Source organism: Cibotium barometz, chromosome 34, assembly GCF_041138505.1.
Source record: "Cibotium barometz isolate CiBa-2024 chromosome 34, ASM4113850v1, whole genome shotgun sequence".
Taxonomy (NCBI): Eukaryota; Viridiplantae; Streptophyta; class Polypodiopsida; order Cyatheales; family Cibotiaceae; genus Cibotium; species Cibotium barometz.
The window spans coordinates 13,139,687-13,159,912 of NC_141079.1; the positions used below are offsets into that span (position 1 = coordinate 13,139,687).

Genomic DNA, 20,226 nt, shown 5'->3' on the forward strand with positions numbered 1-20,226 from the left:
TCTCTATCCTTCTCTTTTTTCACTCTCTATCCTCTCTCTCTCTCTCTCTCTTTCTCTCTCTCTCCCTCCCTCCTCTTTGCTCACTCTCTTTATCCTCCCTCTCTCTCCATCTCTTCGTTCACTCTCTTTATCCTCCCTCTCTCTCTATCCATCTATTTGCTCACTCTCTATAGCCTCCTCTCTCTCTTTTTGTCCTTCTCTTTTTCACTCTATCCTTCTCTTTGCACACTCTCTCTATCCTCCCTCTCTCTCTCTCTCTCTCTCTCTCTCTCTCTCTCTCTCTCTCTATCCTTATCTTTGCTCTCTCTCTCTCTCTCTCTCTCTCTCTCTCTCTCTCTCTCTCTCTCTATTTATCTATCTATGTATCTATGTCTTCGCTCACTCTCTATAGCTGTCTCTCTCTCTCTCTCTCTCTCTCTCTCTCTCTCTCTCTCTCTCTCTCTCTCTATATATATATATATATATATATATATATATATATATATATATATATATATATATATATATATTTCCTTCTCATTTCTTAACACAGTACACTTAACTCACCCTTGTCTCAGTCGTCTCTCTCTCTCTCTCTCTCTCTCTCTCTATATATATATATATATATATATATATATATATATATATATATATATATATATGTCTCTTTTCTCTCCTCTTCTCTGTCCAACCATCTCACATCTTTCCGTTGCTATTATCTCACTCCCTTGTCTCATTCGTCTCAATATCCCCCCCCCTCTCTCTCTCTCTCCCCCTCTATTTGTCTCTCACTCTCTCTATCTACCATCCCTCTCTCTCTCTCTATCCTTCTCTTTCCTCTTATCCTCCTCTCTCTCTCTCTATATATATCCTTCTCTTTTTTCACTCTCTATCCTTCCTCTCTCTCTCTCTCTCTCTCTCTCTCTCCCCCCTCTATTTGTCTCTCACTCTCTCTATCTACCATCCCTCTCTCTCTCTCTCTATCCTTCACTTTCCTCTTATCCTCCTCCTCTCTCTCTCTCTCTATCCTTCTCTTTTTTTACTCTCTATCCTCTCTCTCTCTCTCTCTCTCTCTCTCTCTCTCTCTCTCCTTCTCTTTACTCACTCTCTTTATCATCCCTCTCTCTCCATCTCTTCATTCACTCTCTTTATCCTCCCTCTCTCTCTATCTATCTCTTTGCTCACTCTCTATAGTCTCCTCTCTCTCTCTTTTTGCCCTTCTCTTTGCTCCCTCTATCCTTCTCTTTGCACACCTCTCTATCCTCCCTCTCTCTCTCTCCCTCTCTCTCTCTCTCTCTCCCCCCCCCTCTCTCTCTCTCTCTCTCTCTCTCTATGTCCTCTCACTCTCTATACCTGTCTCTATCTTTCTCTTTGTGCACTCTCTTTATCCTCTCTCTCTCTCTCTCTCTATTTCCTTCTCATTTCTCATCACAATACACTTAACTCATGTTTTATGTACACATCCTCTGAGTATACAAACTCAACACTACAACCGTATTCATCCACACAACACAGAAAATGTCAAATCTTTAATGCTTTATACAACATGTTGAGCACAAACATTGTTGAAACTATCATTGATATGTTATTACAAATCCCCAACATGCATTGCTCTCGGCCTATTTCTTTATTTTTTTATATGAAAAATAAGAACATAACATAATCATAAACAATTGTTAAACCTAATCACTTGAATATTCACAAACAAATATGGTCATTGCACTATGTTGTAAAGCAAAATTTTCCTCAAAAGACACCCTCAACAACGTTCTCTTTGGGATCAATACAAATAATGTTCATGCCTAATTTGCACGCTACCATAGCACAATCTCCACATCATACACAAAGCTCTACTATCACTTACCCTTCTTTTGCACGACTCTTCAACAACAGGCTATCCCAAAATTCAAATCCACAGTGACATCTATCTGCAAAGGAAACATTTCTCTTAATTCCACAAAAAATGTAACACCCTTAATTTGGAGCACTTGTATGTTTTCACCATACCTCTCCATGCTGTCCCATCTGGGCATCTTTCCCAGTGCATCATATTACAAGGATCAATGATATAATCAGGCGAGAAAGCTTGTGTATGGTTTATTCCAACTATGCTCGTGAGATGAAGGTAGCATCATCAACGAGGGTATATGTCTGCACAAGAGTATGAGACGAGTTATTGTAACAGAAAGTAATGCTCAATGGCAACCTCTACGATTAGTGTTGCTTACCTCTTATCCAAATTCCTTTTCAATCTGCGTTGTACACCATGACAAAGCAAACAAAGTGAACAAGAAAGAAAGAGTCCTAGAAGATATAAGTAAAGGAAGAGGAGATATAAATAGAGCAAATAAGCAAACGATATAAATAGAGGAGATATAAATAAAGAAGTAGATATAAATAGAGAACAAAAGATAAATTTATAAAAATAGGGTTTTGAAAATGAAACGTTGGAGAGAAGAAGGAGAGAGAGGGAGGGAACAAAGAGGAAGAGAAGAGAGGCATTAGAGAGAGAGGGAGGGAACAAATAGGAAAAGAGAGAGAGACTGGAGAGGGGAAGGGATAGAGAGAGGGGAGGGAACAAAGAGGAAAAGAGAGAGAGATAGGAGAGGGGAAGGGAAGCAACCAAAATGGCAACGAGCATTAGCATTAGGGTTCCTAAGCTCCAATCTGCATGGTAAAGCTGTTGATCAATGTGATGCAGGGCTCCATGTAGCTAGGGCAAAGGGGAGAGAACTTCATGAGAGATAACATGGCTTTGCATCATCACTACGTGCATGAGTGTGTGTGTGTGTGTGTGTGCGAGAGAGAGAGAGAGAGAGAGAGAGAGAGAGAGAGAGAGAGAGAGAGAGAGAGAGAGAGGGCTTGACAATGGCTATGGGCAGGGATTGAAGAGCTGGCAAGGGATATTGATCAAAAACCCTAAGAAGCATAGAGTGGCTGAGCAGCAAGTAAATATATATATTGGATCATGGGGTGGTTGATCGGAGAGGAAGTAACTAGTAGTAAAAGTGTGGCGCTAGAGCTGGTGGGGGGACATATTACATCGCTATAAAAAAAAGGGGGCCCACTCCCCAAAAAAAGGTGTGTATATTGAAACAAACCTCTTCACAAATTTATTTTTTTAATTCTAGTTCTTGGCTTCCTTTAATAATATTGCAAAATTCATGATTAAAGGGTTTTTTTTCGTACACATCCGGAGCCCACTCAAGTGGGTGGAACCGATTTCCCCTTCCAACAATTAGCCAATTATCATGGTCGGGCAAGGGCCACGCACCATCGGGCAAGAGCCACGAATTAGGCATCCCCCATGACCACCGCGATGAGTCGAGCGTTGGAACAGCGAAGGGGTCTCGTATGGATCCTCCTATCTCGGGTGATCCACCACCCGAGGAGGAGGAGTCACTCGAGTGTTCAAGGGGCAAGAGCCCGAGCAACCAAACACATCAAGCGAGCATAGGTGTCCTTTATAACATGAGAGAGCCTAGTGGGACTTGAACTCATAACCTAGAGGTTACAAGTCACAAGCTTTGACCACTAGACTAACTCAGTTGGGATTTCTCTAAGGTGTAAAAGAATTAACTAGTAACCTATTTCAGGTCCTATTATAAGCTTCTAAGGCCTTTGTAGTTTCTTCCTTTTTTAAGATTTTCAATTTTAGATCTAGCCCTGAGAAAGAATGGGCCCTTTTTGTTTGCAATGTGCATATACAGGAAAGCAACCAAAAGCTCTAACTCACATGACCCATATCACAAAGGAGTAATGCTCTATCGATAAGCTAGCCCCTACCAAAGAAAATGTTATTTCTATTTCCACACTTTTTAAATTTCTAATATTACATATTTATTAATTGGATAGGGATCAACGTTTGTGATTAATGCTAAGTCAATAATTATTCAATTGGAACATTCAAGAACTTTAGTAAAAGACCTTAGAAATATTAGGTTATTTACCTTTGAATGATAGCAACAATGTTTTGTTCTCATAATGGGTGGCCACAAAGGAGCCTCAGAAATAATAGTGATGTAAAATAGAATTGCCTACAATCACAATGAGCGTAAGTATTGACGCATGAGTGAAGGCATGCCATTCACATTAGGTTTTTTTTATGCTACTATTATTACTATACTAGGATGTCATCATCAGTAGTTGGGGTGTTATTATTATACTAGGATGTTAGTGTTAGTTGGGGTGTTATTACTGTACTAGGGTACCATCATTAGTTGGGGTCATATATATTTCCCAAGGTTGTTTTGAGACACCCAAACAAATGTACACTTGAATATGGTTGTCACACACCAAGATGTGTCACAAATGAATAAGACATCATGCCAAGAAGCCTTAAAGTCACAAAAACAATATAGCATTCCCACTAGAACATAATCATTCCAAAGATAGAGAGGGGGGGAGAGAGAGAGAGAGAGAGAGACTGGTTGTCCGCGTGAGAGAGGAAAGGAGGGGGGGGGGGCATTGTCCGCGTGAGAGAGAAAGCTGGGGAGAAGGGAAATTTTATGTGAGAGAGAGAGAGAGAGAGAGAGAGAGAGAGGGCAGTTGTCTGTGTGAGAGAGAAGGGGGAGTTGTTAGTGTGAGTGAGAGAAAAAGAAAGAGAGAGGACGGTTGTCTGTGTGAGAGAGGTTGTTTGGTTAGAGGGGGGGGGGGTTGTGCAACCCCCACTAAGGGCGATGGTCACCCTTAGTGGGTTTAAAGTGCGACTGGATTGGATCAATAGCCAACAACGGCGGCAGCAACAAAAACGATATCAAAGGGCTTCGAGTGAGACGATCATCGATGCTGCTGCTTGGCCAATACGCTCTGCAGAGGACTCCGCCACAAAGGTGAAAGTGAAACCTCGTGGTGGTTTGCAGGCGTGTGTCATCGGTGAGCTGGGAGATAAAAGGCATCCTTGTGGTGGCCAAGGTTAAACAAGCTAGTTCCAGCAATGGCCCCCGTGCTGCTCGCCTCTCTGCTCTCTCAGCGCCAGCCGCCTTGCTATCATGCACAGCATGCGCCTAGAAGTCAAGGACCCCCTCTTGCGGAAGTTGCTAGCTGCGCGGAAAGCCTCTTGCATCATTGCAGACTAGCGGCCACCCAATTCAACATACCCAGATTCGTCTTCTACACTAGATATACAAGCATCATCATCTACACTGCCACCACTCCGTGCTCTTGATATGTCCCAATCTATTCAACCCTTACCTGACTTTGCAGTGGCCCAAGTGAATGACATCCATGAAGTGGCCCAAGTGAATGACATCCATGAAGCAGTCAATGCCATCGTCAACACCGTCTACGATTCGAAAGCAAGCATCTCAAGAAGCTTCCCGTTTACTCAATCGGCCCTTTTCTACTCATGCTTGGCTTTGCTTCCTCTGATTCAAAAGGAACACTAGGCCTTTGGGCTAACAACATCAGCTGTCTCAAGTGGTTAGACACCATGCTACCTTCTTATGTCCTCTATGTCTCCTTTGGAAGCATAGCATCTATGGGTGTGGATCAGTTGAGGGTGCTTGATGAGGATTTGGATGCTAGTGGGCAGGCGTTTCTATGGATTTTACGTCCTAATGCAGCTGAGGGCTCAGTCTCCGACTGAAAGTGTTTGACGAGAGGACATGAGGTAGGGGCCTTATAATCACATGGGCACCACAAGTGGATGTTTTATCACACCCTGCAATGGGGGGTTTTCTTACTCACTGTGGGTGGAATTCCAGAACAGAGAACCTTGCCATAGGAGGTGTGCCCATGATATGTTGGCCACAGCTTTTAGAACAGAGGCTAAAAGCTAGGCTGCTGGTCGACGAGTTGAAGATAGGCTTAGAGCTGGAAGAGGAAAGTGGGATGGTGAAGAGCGGTGTGGCGAAAAAAGCGGTCAAGGAGCTCATGCCAGGGGACGTGGGGCAAGAGTTAAAGTTAAGGGCACTGCAACTGAAGAAAAGAGCCTCTCTAACCATGCATGAAGAAGGATTATCCCATAGATATATTGAGGCACTTGTACACGATATGAAAAGGCTTGCACTCCACCCATAGTTGTTTTTTGAAGAGATTCATGCCCATTTTTACCTTAAGTAGCCTAAGCAAGCATCAAGAGAAGACCACATAGCTATCCAAATATAGCAGAAAAGTTATTCTTTGATTCCACAGCAATTTTTGTATTACTCTCTCATATCGCTAGGCATGGTAGAGGTCCTACGGTGGCGGTGGTGAAGAACAAGGCAACGAGCCTGGCTATGAAGATCGCCAATTTTTGTGCCGACTCGAGCGAGCACATGCCAATGGCACATGCGAAGCTGGCAGAGAAGCTTGCCTATGCACGTGAGTCAATGCGTGCGACACTTCTGAAGATCCGGCACCCCATCCACCCGGTGCACAAGGTTGAAGAAGAACAGTTTGCGAACCGAGCTTGATAAGATGTGAAAGATTACTGACTCTGTAATAGCCTGCTCTTGGATATGCATGCCAGAGAAGAATTGGCAGTCCCCTTCTTATCAAAGTCATCCTAGGTATTCTCTCTAGATTTAAAGAAGCTTTAGGGAGGGCATCATTTGCTTTCGGACAAAGGTCTTATTTCATACTTGTGTGAGCAGGTCGAGGGCAGTATCAACAGTGGTTATAGCTCTACATTAATCTAAACATAGCTGCCGTCAAAATACATTGATGTTATGAGAGGAGTTTTGAATAAGACTTAAATTAATCGTCACATGTATGTAACTATGATTCCATCCTTTCCATATTTATTTTACTATGTAAGGTTCAACTTTCATCATCACAAGTCAGTGTTTGATAAAAGGTAGAAGTAATATAGTATTACTAATATTGTTTCAATTAAATATAATTATCTATTTATTAAAAAAATGGATAGAAAAATACATGTACATTATGCAAAAGAAACTTAGAGGTGTACTAGTTTTGGCATATGATGGCAAAGCAATAGATGATTAGAAACAACTTAAGAAAAACCATTGAATGGATATTAAAGGGCTTTTATGTATGATTGTTTCAAGTCCACGAGATTTTGTTTTGTATCATGGTTCCAAGGAGGCCTCGTGTAATGAGGAAAATCCCATACACACCAACAAATATGTAACATAACACTTTTGATATAAGGAGAATGACATCACCACCAAGCTACATATTAATGGGATGATGTTAGTGCATGATGTGAGCAAGAGTATCCATGATGACAAATACTTGCATTACACCAAACATAAGGTTGATATATGTAGTGAGAATTTTTAAGGGAGGCCATGTACGTGTAAGAAGGTCTTATGTAGGTGGTCAAAAGAGCTTGACAATAACCATGAAGCTTATATTTATACTATTTGCCCAAAAAATTTCATTCATTTGAATCAAGCAGTGATGTTCAAGACATAGATCTCACATGCAAAGATGAGGGGTGTGTGTGTGTGTGTGTGTGTGTGTGTGAGAGAGAGAGAGAGAGAGAGAGAGAGAGAGAGAGAGAGAGAGAGAGAGAAGATACAGTGCATCATGTCCTGGATTTGGAGCTCATGAGGTGATCGTGTGGCCAACAGGGGGGCCGGGGGCGTCGGGCACGCTAGATTGTAGAGGCTTGGTTCGAGTTAACTCCTCTCGAGCGAGGTAGGTCCGGAGAACAGCTCGTGGAGGGTCCACAAGATCCACTATATCGGTGTCCTCCACCTCCTGGGTCCGGAAGAAACTGGTGATGGTTGGCTGGCAAGGGAGGGGGCGGGGTGGTTGGGGATGAAGCTCTCTCAAGAAGGTGTCCCTATGTCTGCGAAGCTCAAGCAGGAAGAGGCCTAGAAGGTAACACTGGGGTCCTGGAAGTCAATGATCCTAGAGAGTGGACCAAATCCCTCTCGAAATAGACAGTGAAACCTCTCGCGGATCTCATAGTATACTGGGCAGCGACATATGTAATGCTCCTCCGTCTCAACCTTTGTGTGGCATAATCGGAAAATCCTCTCCTCTTTGGGTCTCCGTATGAGCTTCCTGGCTCTGAAGATGCGTTCAGCTCTACCTATCTCCACTCCGAGAGGCGGTGGGATAAAACTGGTATTTGGCCAATCGCAATCCGCATGGCATGGGACATGTGAACACTCAAGTAGCTCGACTGCTGGATGAATCCATCCTCAATGAGTGTGAAGAAGTGATCTCTGTAGAAGTGCATCTTCGTGGGGAGCTATGGAGGTGTGATCCATGTGCAATGGGTGTAGAGGCTGAGAAGATCTAACCAGATAACCCGGTTGGTATCCTCGTGAGAGAGCCGGAGAAAAGGGGAGTCCAAATTGTAGTGAAGGGGGGGTAGGTGGTCCATGCGGAACCCATATACTGAGAACCAAGTAGAAAGTAGTGCATACCATACTCCAGAGTGGCCCTCAAGTGCTAGCTGTCTTGAGGACTCCAGGGCAAGCCTCGGGTACCTGTGGGGATCCATGTGGCTAATGCGATGGAGGTATGTGACTGTCTAGAAGAGTGCATCCACTACCATCGGGGCTACAACAAACTTTGCCTAGATAATCTAGTGTGACTGATGGTTTGTTGTTGCGGATCATACGGGAGAACATCATGACCTAAGGCCTCTCAACTCGCTGCTGCCAATCCTCATCGGATAAATCAGGCCCCTAGAAGGCTGCTCCATACATGACGAGGGTGTCAAAAAGGCAGCCCTTCGTCTTGGGCTCTTGGAAATGTGCATGGAAGCACTACCGCTCAAGTAAGCTTAAGATTGCATATCCCCATGTCACTTTGGCATGTGCTGTGGGGGAACCATGGTAAAGTGTGGGGCACTGAAAGTGACACCAAGGTAGACATAGGATGAGAAAATCTCCACAGGATCCCCTCTATATGTGAAGCTCAATCTGGATGTGAAGGGGCGAGAGATATTGAAGACCATTACCTTTGTTTTACCAAGGTTAACAGAGATGTCCCACTGAGTGCAAAAGTCATGTAATGCATCCAACTGTCTCTGAAGCCCCTCGCGGCTGAGTTTGAGAGGAGGACACTGTCATCTGCATAAAGTAGTATGGGGATTAATATGCCTGCCAGCATGGGACCAGCCCCACCTAATCCATCATCGATGAAGCTCAAGATCTCATCAATGTAGAGGCCGAAAAGAGTGGGTGATAGAGGGCAGCCCTGTTTCACCCCAATAGTGCTAGAAGTCTCATGTGATGTACCTCTTGGGGCTCTCACTCGTTCGGTGAGACGGACTCATAGAGGGCGATGATGCTCTAAACCATGTCAGATGGGACTGCCATCTCTTGTAGACGGTGTAGGAGGCGGGCTTGGGGCATAGTATCAAAAGCAAAAAACCAGAAAGCAAAAGTAAATCCTCTGATGTCGTGCTCTACCCTCCTCGATGATGGCACGGAGGGTGAAGATGTGGTCAAGGGTAGAGTAGCTCCTCCGAAAGCCAGCCTGTGGTCTCTTGAGGCTTTGCATCCCTGGCTCTCTACAAAAATGAATTGAGCTCTGCCTCTAGCACTGATCCATAGAGTTTGGCCAATGTGTGGCCAATCATGATCGCCCTGTAATTATTAGGATCAAGTGGATCTCCGGCTTTGAGGATGGGGGTGATGGTGTTGGTGGACCAAGAGGGTGGAAATCCTTCACAAAGGGCTCTATTGAGCATGTAAGCTAGTAGGGGCACCAAGGTATCATCGGCATGTGATATGCACTCAGTAGGTGAGTCCCTCATGATCATAAGCTCGCCCATTGCATAGTTTACGAATGGCCTTGATGAGGACCATTCTGTGAGACCCCTTTGTCCCCTCCGCATAGGTGAATATGTACATGGAGTAATTAGAATATTTCTTTTAGATGCAAAAATGGTGGGAATTACTCTTTTGGAATAACATAAAAATAAAATTTCTTTTCCATAAAAATTTAAAATTTTTTGCTATAATCTCCTTTGTATGGTTGACCATTTCTCATTTTTATCATTCTATTTTTAACTTAAATTAACCCAAATTAGACTCATAGAACTCTAATCTACATAATTTTTTAAATTTAATAGAGTAAACAATAAGAAGAGTTTAATTAATCTCTTAGTTAATCTTTCTAGGATTAAGAAAGGCTGGAATGTAAAGAAGAGAAGGGGGTGGCCTTTTCCTCAAAGACATAGCATTTGAATTTAATTAAATCAACTGTAAAACATGAAAATCAAGAAAACTATAGATTTAAAATTAAACAAGTAGGAAAATTACCTTACATCATGGAGCTTGTAAGCTCTCCTTTGGCTTGAGGGATTGAGGGTTCTACTCTTGTTTGAAGGAAGAGTGGCCACCAATTCACTTTGGAGATGATTAGACGCTTTTACAAAGGGGGAGGCGTCTATTTATAGGAAAAATTGAGTCTCTAACCAAGCAAACCGATTCTAGAATTTTCCAGATCAGTTTGGTCAATTTTTGACCATTTTTTGTTCAGTTCAGCTTACTTTTTGGATCTAGTTTTGAAATAGGAGAGAGGAGAGATGAAATATCTCATTTTATTGATTAAAAATTGAGAATAATGATGAGAAAAAAAGGTGCCTCCTTCATGAGGGGAGATCCCCACTGTCAAAATTCAGTTTTTTAATTGTTTTCTTTGGTACTTAGTCTACTCTTCATCTTATGTGAGTATTTACTCATTTTTGGGAGGTTTTTCTTTTATTCTTCAATTTGTCTCCTCCCTACATTTGGATTAATCTTATTGGTCCATAAGAACCTTAATCTAAAATTTTCAGAAAATCTTGATCCTTAGGCTAAGGTCTTTTCAAAAAATCTTGACCCTTAGGCTAAGGTCTTTTGTGCACATTATAATTTATTTCTAATGCACCTTAGGAATTTCTTTTTAAACTTCTATTTCAGAGAATTTATTTTAATAAGAAGGGATATTTTTCCATCCAAAGATATCTAAAAATTGAATTATCTCTCTCTAGGCCAAAACAAGTAGAAACAAGATCTTTTATTATTCTGAAAATGGGATTGATTACAGGGAAAGAAACTGGACATCTTGAGGGGCTGGGGAGGAATCTTACATCCTCTCCCACTTGAAAAACGCGAGATGTCCTCATCTCGCAAACTGGGGATAACCCCGTAATAACAGTTCGGCTTCTTTCTCCCAGGTGGCGTCTTCAAAAGAATAGAACTTCCATTTGACTAATAATTCTCTCAAAATTCTGTTTCTGAGAACCTTCTCTCGAACATCAAGGATTTCTTCAGGTTGGAGTTCCATCTGCCCTTGGGTTGAAGAAGTTAAGAGTTCATCTCATTAAGCACATGATTCGGGCTCGGTACATACTTCTTAAGTAGACTGACATGAAATACATTATGTACTTTGAGAGATGAGGAGGTTCATAGGCTAAGTCAGCTACTTTCTTTGTAATCAGATATCGCCCACAGAATCTGGGGGATAACTTCTTGTACTTCCCAAGAGATAGAGAACTTCTTTGGGACGTACTCGAATGACGACCATATCTGCTTAAAATTCCTAAATTTGAGTTCTTTGGCTCTTTAGTTGGCTTACTTTGAAGTTAAAGACTAGGCTTTCTACTTATTGGTAGCCTTGGATATTCCTTTAGCTATGCCACCCTCATCTTGGCTTGGAGGCTCGTCAAAGTGGAGACATCTCCATGGGGATAATTGTCACTCTATTGGGATAATCCTTGAAGGCATGGTCAAATCCAAACATGTGCTCCTATAAGGAATTACATTGGGGTTAGTCATGGGATTTGGAATGCTAGGAGCACTTGGGGGATTTGGTGTAGGGTCTTTGTGAGGGCATGCTACAATATGATGTGGATCTTTGCATTAGAAACATTGCATCGGTGGATCTTTGCACTAGAAACATTGCATCGGTGGCCTACGTACCATATTATTAAGGTTTCTTACTCTTTGTTACACCATGGCTTCAAAGAGAGAGATGTAGTCTACGACTGAACTTGGTCAAGATATCCATAGAGATCATAATACGTTGCTATTCATATGGGTCTTTTTGGCCATAAGAACCATACTCTCTTGTTATTGGATTTTTGTTTTTGTAAACAAAGTCACTGAGTAGTGTTATTACTAGTGTGGTTCTTGGGGGAAATCTATACGTACCTCATAGTAAAGAGTTTTGATATTTAGGCACTAGAGCTTACGCAAACTGAGGAGTGACTCGTGGGGCTAGTAAGGCCAATGGGGTTGGTTGCCCTAGTGCATGGAGCTATGGTGCTAGAGTCCACTCTGTTGGGTTTCCTTAGTACCAATAGTGAGCTGTGTCATGGTTCCCATAGCATTGGCAATACACACAATACTATTATTATCTAGGCGTCAACATTGAATACTTTGTACTTATATGATGTTAACAACATGTTGCACACCAAACCATATCTCTTCACACAGAATAGATGTGGGTGTTTTATTTTAAGTGTAGGGTTGGGGTTAGTCTTGAGGTCTGCCTTGTGGTTGTCTCTACCAACTTGTCCATGCTCATGTCCTTGACTGAGACTCTAGCTAGTGTTGCTTGGGCACGCTTGGCCCACAACCAATGATGAGGCTTTGGATGGTGTATCCCATATCTCTTGGTCTGGGTGGACAACTTCTACATCCTTTTTCTTGGATATTGTCTACTAGTAGGTCTATTGGCTTGTAGGGCAGCACTCATCATAGATGTAGTGCCTAGACCTATAGAGATGGTCATGAAGCCTCTTGCTCTTAAATTAATTGATATGATAAGTTATCCACTAGTCTTTTGTGGGTGTTACATCTATGTGGAGATACTTGGCTCTTGCTCTTAAGACCGATCATAAATTAATTGATAAGACATCTGCCAATCTTTTATGGGTGCTACATCTTATGTGGAGATACTTGGCTTTAGTAATGTAGCCCCGCATGGTTTCTACCTCATCTTGCTTGAGGTTTAAATCTATGCAATGGGGCTCTATCTAACTATATGGTGGACGATAATCCCACAATGAATGTATGTCTCGAGATCTCTAGCTAGCCTTTTTAAGTGGGTTTAGTGAGTTAAAACATTTGGATCTTGGTGGGATCATCAATCCATCCCATACTTCATAATTTTGATCGAACTTCTCTAGGTAGTATTGAATGTGATCTCCAGCTCCATTAGATTTGGTCATCATCCTTGAGATATGAGATTAGCTTGGTTTTGCCCAACTTTGAGCCTCTAGGTGCTATGTTGGTTGTAACCTCCCTTCCTATTTCAAACTGTTGGAGTATGCATAGGTGGAAGCGTAGACAAAACAAGAGAGAGAAAGGAGCAAAGGAGATAGAGAGCTTGTGGCAAGATCACCTATTTTAATAGCATGAAGCATTACAATGGGGAAATAGCCATCAAGAAGAGTGTTGCACTTGTGATTGGATTGGTTACATGAAGTGAATATGAGAGACCCCTTTTATAGTGTACTGAGGAAGTGGATGACTATTCCTAGAAACATGCCGAAAGCCCATGCTTGAGCTGTATGTAAGGAACTTGCAGGTGTGGTGCCGTAGTGCATATAGATGATGAAAGCCCATAAAATAGGCATTTCCCAAATACACATAGATGCACAATTTCTAACACCCCCTGTGTATCTCATAGTGTGCAAGAGTTTGAAGAAGATAAGCTGATGAAGATGTAACCATGGACCCTCCAGTACCGTTAGGTACTAAAATCACCTCAGAGAGAGCACCTGCCAACTTGTTTCATTGAAAAAAATGCCACTATAAACATCAAGAAACTTTGCTTGGCTCTGAATTTCCACACAAGTGTGCATTGAAATCCAAGAATAAGATGATGAGCCACTGGACATAGCCGGGCCATTATCCCCAACAGTGGACTACTGTGAACACATCACATCCCAAAAATCCTTGAACAATGAACTTGGAAGAGATCCTATCCACTATACCAAAGATGACCATTTCTTGCCAGATTTTAAATGCTTGGAACTTAATGAAGCTGCTACCAACCCCCTCTCCCACCCACAAGCCTCGTCTGGTGGAAGCACATTGGGAAAATTGCATGTATACTAGAGAAGTACACCGTCTTGGTCCTCCTCCCGAGCTAGAAGCACCCTGAGAGCCCTAGATGTGTTACTAGAAGTATCTGAGTCATTGCCATGTGTTGTGTCTTTCCCCTTATTTTGAGATGAAGAATTGCCCTTGGTCTTGTCCTTCTTCTTGGACAAACATCCTTGGGCAAATGTCTTCTTTTCCCACATGAGAAGCAACAACTCCGACCTTTCATTTGAAATGAAGTAAGTGCTTGATTTGACCGGTAAGAGACACCTTGATCTTACCTTGAGAAATGACGCGAGACGGACTCTTCTTCCAAGATAAGGGAGCTAAGGTCATCAAAATTCAATTGAGTGGTTATGACCTGGCACCTTAAAGCTCAAGAAACCACATCATACTCTAGGGGAAGCTTGGTGAGGAGATAAGTGCACCCAACTAAGCAGAGGATAAAGCAACACCCATCAAAATTCAATTGAGTGGTTATGACTTGGCACCTTAAAGCTCAAGAAACCACATCATACTCTAGGGGAAGCTTGGTGAGGAGATAAGTGCACCCAACTAAGCAGAGGATAAAGCAACACCCATTGCCATTAAACTAGTCATGGATAACCTTGGCCTTCATGAGAAAGGAATGCATAGATCTGCCAGCATGAAATAATAGGCTATAGAGTTTCCCTTGCAAAGTAACTACCCGCATTGATGAATCTTGAGTAAAGAGATCCTCCAATTTGGACCATACTTGATATGCACTGGTAAGAGTTTGCACGGCCATAATCCTTTGTAATGGTCCGCATAAGCATTGAATGCGCCTTCGAATCACAATTCTCCTAGTCTTGTAATTCTGTAAGGAATTCATCCTCTTGATTGTGAGTCCACCTCGAGTTTTGAGGATGCTCAAGTTTCTTCTCACTACTCTGAACAATCTCCCATAAACCCTTATGGATGAACTAGATCTACATATTCAGCTTCCAATGGGCATATTTGGTTCCATCCAACTTGTCATCCTTGTTCGTACAAGGGGGAGCCATATCCACAACAACAAAGTACATAAATCTTAGCACTCCAAGACTCCTCTCTTGAGCATTTCCAATGAAGCAAGGAACCAGGACCAGTTATCCCCCTCTTAAATCTGAGAGAGAAAGAGGCTGGACATTAGCAAAAAAATTCACCAAAACTCATTGGAAACACCCAACCAAAGGGAGGTGAAACCAAGGAAGAAGCAGAGTTATCGGGGCAACGTGTTAGGTTGCATCACATGCAAAGAATTATAGCTAGTACCAGATTGTACGACAAGAATATTTTTCAAGGACACCGGTAGGTGTACCCGTACGAGTTTTGTGGTTATAATAATTAGTATGTACTATATTAGGTATACATATCTTTAGGCTCATGTCTATAGTCTCACGTGTTGAGTCATAGACTCATGGCTCACATCTCCAAACTCACGGCTTACGTTTATAGGCTCATGTGTCCAGACTGGCGTCTTTTTTGCGTGAGACTATGGGCTCACGTCTCTCCTACCCACCGAGAGCTGGTTTGCACCGAGAGATGGTTTGGCTTGAATTTTGGTGGTCTTTATGAATTCTTATTTGGGACATAAAAATCTAAGAATAGGGTCTATTCACTTAATAATTACACTTAATTTTCCAATAATTATGAAGGATAAGAATTTTCCTTGGAATTATAGCTAGTACCAGATTGTACGATAAGAATATTTTTCAAGGACACGGGTAGGTGTACCCGTACAAGTTTTGTGGTTATAATAATTAGTATGTACTATATTAGGTATACATATCTTTAGGCTCATGTCTATAGTCTCACGTGTTGAGTCATGTGGCTAGACTCATGGCTCACATCTCCAAACTCACGGCTTACGTTTATAGGCTCATGTGTCCAGACTAGCGTCTTTTTTGCGTGAGACTATGGGCTCACGTCTCCTACCCACCGAGAGCTGGTTTGGCTTGAATTTTGGTGGTCTTTATGACTTGATGGCCACCCAAATGGTCCCCTCTAGTTTCTCATGCCCCCGTGTGTGGCCAATTTATGGGTGTGCTTAGTTTTCCTACCTCTAATTAAGGATTGTGATGCAATTATTTAAGTGTCATTTAAGTGTTTTTTGATTGGTTTTAAATGATATAGCATGTTTCTACTATACCAATTTTATAATGCATGAATAATTTATGAAAAATCATGAAATGCATGAACTAAAATTAATAACTTCACTCTAATTCAACCTAATTAAGCTCAATTCTCACATTTTTAGAGTGGATTTCACTCTTAATTATAATTGCTAGGCTAATTCTTAGATTACCAATGAAATCTAAGCCTTTTGAGCTCTAATTTCATGCAAGTTGCCAAAAAACCAAGCTTTTAATCTACCAATAGATGAAAATATTTTACCAGAAAACTTTTAGCAAATAATTTTACCAAATACCATTGATATTTTAAAAATACCAATTTTTAGGATATCTAAAAATAATTTTTAGCATATTCCTAATTTTTCTTGAAAATCCCATCATTCTTGAACTTTCCAATTCCACCTTACAATTCTCAAATCCAATGAAAATTTATAATTTTAATGGATTTTTTAAATTTTTGGGTCAAAAATATATTTTTAAAGGAATTATGATGGTCACGGGCCCTTGAATAGACACACTAGATGCCAATCACCAACCCCATATTTTTTAGAAATTTAAAATAACCTTTGTCTAATTTTTCACTAATTTTTTAAAATTTTTTAAAAAAATTTAATTTACCACGAACACATTTAGAATACGAACGGTCAAAAAATTTTGGAATCCCAACGGTTTTCTTGGAATACGGAAAGCCAACAGCTTCGGGAAAATGAAAAGGCAAAAAAAAAATCGGAATGTGAAAGGTCAAAAGTTTCCGGAATGCGAAAGCTCAAAAGATTTTCTGGAATTCGGAAAGCCAAAAGGTTTCTGGAAAGCGGAAAGCCAAAAGGTTTCTTGGAAGATGAGAAGCCAAAAGACACCAAGGAAAAAATTTCAGAAATTTTTAGAGAATTTTCTTTTCTCAGATTTTAAATTTTCTCTATTTTTAAGGCTTTTTTCCAAGCTTTTTTTGAAAAACATTCAAAAGCTTTTTTTTGTAAAATTTAAAAAACTTTTTTTATTTTAAAAAAATCAAAATATTTAAAGCTTTATTAAGCTTTAAGCAAAGCTTTCAAAAAAAAAAAACTTCAAGGGGGGGGGGGGATTTTTGCCTGCAGGTTGCACTGCAGCCTCCCCTCGCCTGCGTGTTTTTCCAAAGAGAGAGAGAAGGTTCTCTCTCTTTTTCCCTCTCCACTCTCCTCTCTCCTTCACTCCATTTCCATGGAACCTCTCCACCCCCTCCTTCTCTGTAATCAAAGAGGAGGATTAATGAAGATCATGTATGCATGTTAGCATTTTTAATTGGGTGGTGCTTTTTTATTTTCATGTTTTTGAGTTATGAAATATTGAAGAATGGAATGGAAGCCAAGGAGGAAGGTTGTCAATGCTGTTGAAGCTGTTGAAGATGAGCTCAAAGATGCGATGTCAAAGATGACAACATCATTGTTTGCATAACAGATGCTATTGCTGCTATGCAAAAAACCCAAAATTAAACAACAAAAGGTTTGAACTGACATTATTTCTAAAACATGCCCTGAAATACTTTGAAACATGCAAAATGAGCCTCGAAATGCACCCAAAACAAGCCTCAAACATGCCCAAAATGCTCCAAAATGTGCAAAGAGGATATCACAATCTGAGATAATCAAAAGAGCAACTCTAGGAGAAGATGACAAGGGCACGAGAGTCAAGAGAACCTACTTTGAATACCAATTGTTAGAGTGGAGATCAATGTAGCAACACACACATAGATGCATTAAGCAAGGAGAGATAGATGAGAATGAGTGTACAAGTGAAGTGACATGATAAGGTCACTTACAGACTCATATGCTTGAGAGAAAAGCCCTTCTAAAGAGGAAAAAGTGCCTCAGCCCATTAGTAGCCATACGTCACTACCATATAAATGCTACCAGAATTCATTACCATAATGCCAAGGTTAAATGATAATTTACAAGCAGCAAAAGTTAGTTGCATTTTAACTCCATCACCCAAAAATAGTTAAAAGAAAAGATACAAAATCTAATTTAAGAGTGGTCAAAAGTATGTGTTGACTTTCTCAACCCTACAAATCTACCCAAAATTAGTAAGATACTAGCAATTTTCAACTCGTTTTGGCACATGCCTTCTCCTCACCATGTTTGCACAGCATCAATGCTTCACCACCATCACCCATTATCTCGTCAAAGTTAATCTTGCTAAAGCTCTCTAGTGTTGATTATATAAGTGACACTTAATCTATGATTAATCTAGTTTAATCACAACAAAATTACCTAATTACCTTGATGGCAAGATATGCACCCCGACCTGCTAAAGATCCACATGTGCTTAAAATGTTCTTATTCAATGTAGGTTTGCCACACCAAGTGCAAAACCATGCCATTGTTTTTCTATGCAAACTTTGCTTAGTGTATTACTACCTTCATTAGTGTAAGATTTAGATTAGTACCTTTATTAGTGACATTAATGAAGTCCAAGGCTCATGAGTTCTCACAGCTTTTGGATACATGACCTTCTACCCCTGAATGCCTTTACCTTGTGAATTATATGCATTCTCGGTGGATTTAGATTAGTACCTTTATTAGTGACATTAATGAAGTCCAAGGCTCATGAGTTCTCACAGCTTTTGGATACATGACCTTCTACCCCTGAATGCCTTTACCTTGTGAATCATATGCATTCTCGGTGGATTTTTCACCAAACTAAAACACCTTACTTAGTGTTTTGAGTTCAAGCTCTTCTACTAATGGTATGGCTAATCACCATTAGGTATTGATATGAGTATAAGTCCTTGTTAAACCACTTTTCTCAACTTAAAGACACTTCTAAGTCTTTCAATCACTGATTTATCTCATCAATCATTACTTTTAAGATTTTACTTCTTGTAACCACCATTCCAAGATATGCCCTTCATTACTTATAGTAGTAGAGTTGATGTTGTAGAGTCTTGAGTGTTGATGTGGAACCTTTTTACTTGCTCACCACTTCAAGTTTAGAATTTTGAGCTTCTAAGAAGATGCTCACATCTTTGTAACTTGAGTATCGTCACTCTGTTGGGCCTCCAAGAAGATGTATATCTTTCAAATCTCACCTCTCTATCCCAATGTATGCCTCACAAATTCACTCTTAAGCACAATGATAACATAAAAGTAAGAGATTCCGCTCTTTCTAAACTCTAATTATCCTTTTAAAATGATTATTATTAAGCATTACTAAGTTCACACGCAAAAGGCATTGAACCCTCAACACCTACTCTTTAGACCTCTCATGAAGCATACACATAGCTAGCTCAATCACTAGTAAGAGCTCTGATACTAATTGTTGAATAAAACCAAAGGTTAACAATCAAGACTAAATATGATTAGAGAATGAGAATAAATAAAAATAGGAGACCAAGAGTGATAAGCTCATAGAGAGCCAACAAGTAATACGATTATTGTTTTATTAGAGCAACACCTTATCACCATACAAGTCTCAAGTGTGTACATAAGCAAGAGAGAGACTTCCTATATAGATACATCCACAAGAGAGAGACTTCCTATATAGATACATCCACAAGAGGAGGCACCTGCCCATGGGCTCTCATATTCTCCAAGGCCTCCCCCACGTGTCCCTATACCTAGGATGCCACCTAGTATCACCCATGTGGCGATGCCACCTCCTCTTCTATTTTACACCCCAAATAATGTACCTTAGGCTAAAATCATATAAAGATTAATTTTGCCCACAACTAAGGTTGATAAAGAAATATTTAGAACACATCCATGTTTTTAAATTTCACTAAAACATGTCAGTTGCATATATTGACAAGTGTGCATTTTCATGGTCGTTAAAAACCATACATTGATAAGTGTGCATTTTCATGGTTGTTGAAAACCATAAGTTTTTCATGGCGTGAAACACTAAGATTTCTCGATCCCTTGCCTTTTGTCTCTATAATTACTCCATTTAAAGCGTATTTAGCCAAAAAATAAAAAATAAACACTTGAATACATGGAGACTGAAAATGCAGGGTTCTTTTTCACGTCGTGAAAAACTTTGAAGTTTTCATAGTGCAAAAAACTAAAGATTCTTAGATGATTTGACTTTGGATGGAGTTGTGAAAAACTCCTCATTTTTTATGGTCATGAAAAAACTATTATTTTTCACGGTTGATCAGCTACTTCATTTACTTATTGGTGATTTAG

At 40.6% G+C, this 20,226-nt stretch overlaps 1 pseudogene; it reads left to right on the forward strand.

The window, feature by feature from the left end:
* Positions 1–4,646: 4,646 nt before the first annotated feature.
* LOC147618712 (UDP-glycosyltransferase 85A7-like) lies at positions 4,647–6,608 on the forward strand (annotated as a pseudogene).
* The last annotated feature ends 13,618 nt before the right edge of the window (positions 6,609–20,226 follow it).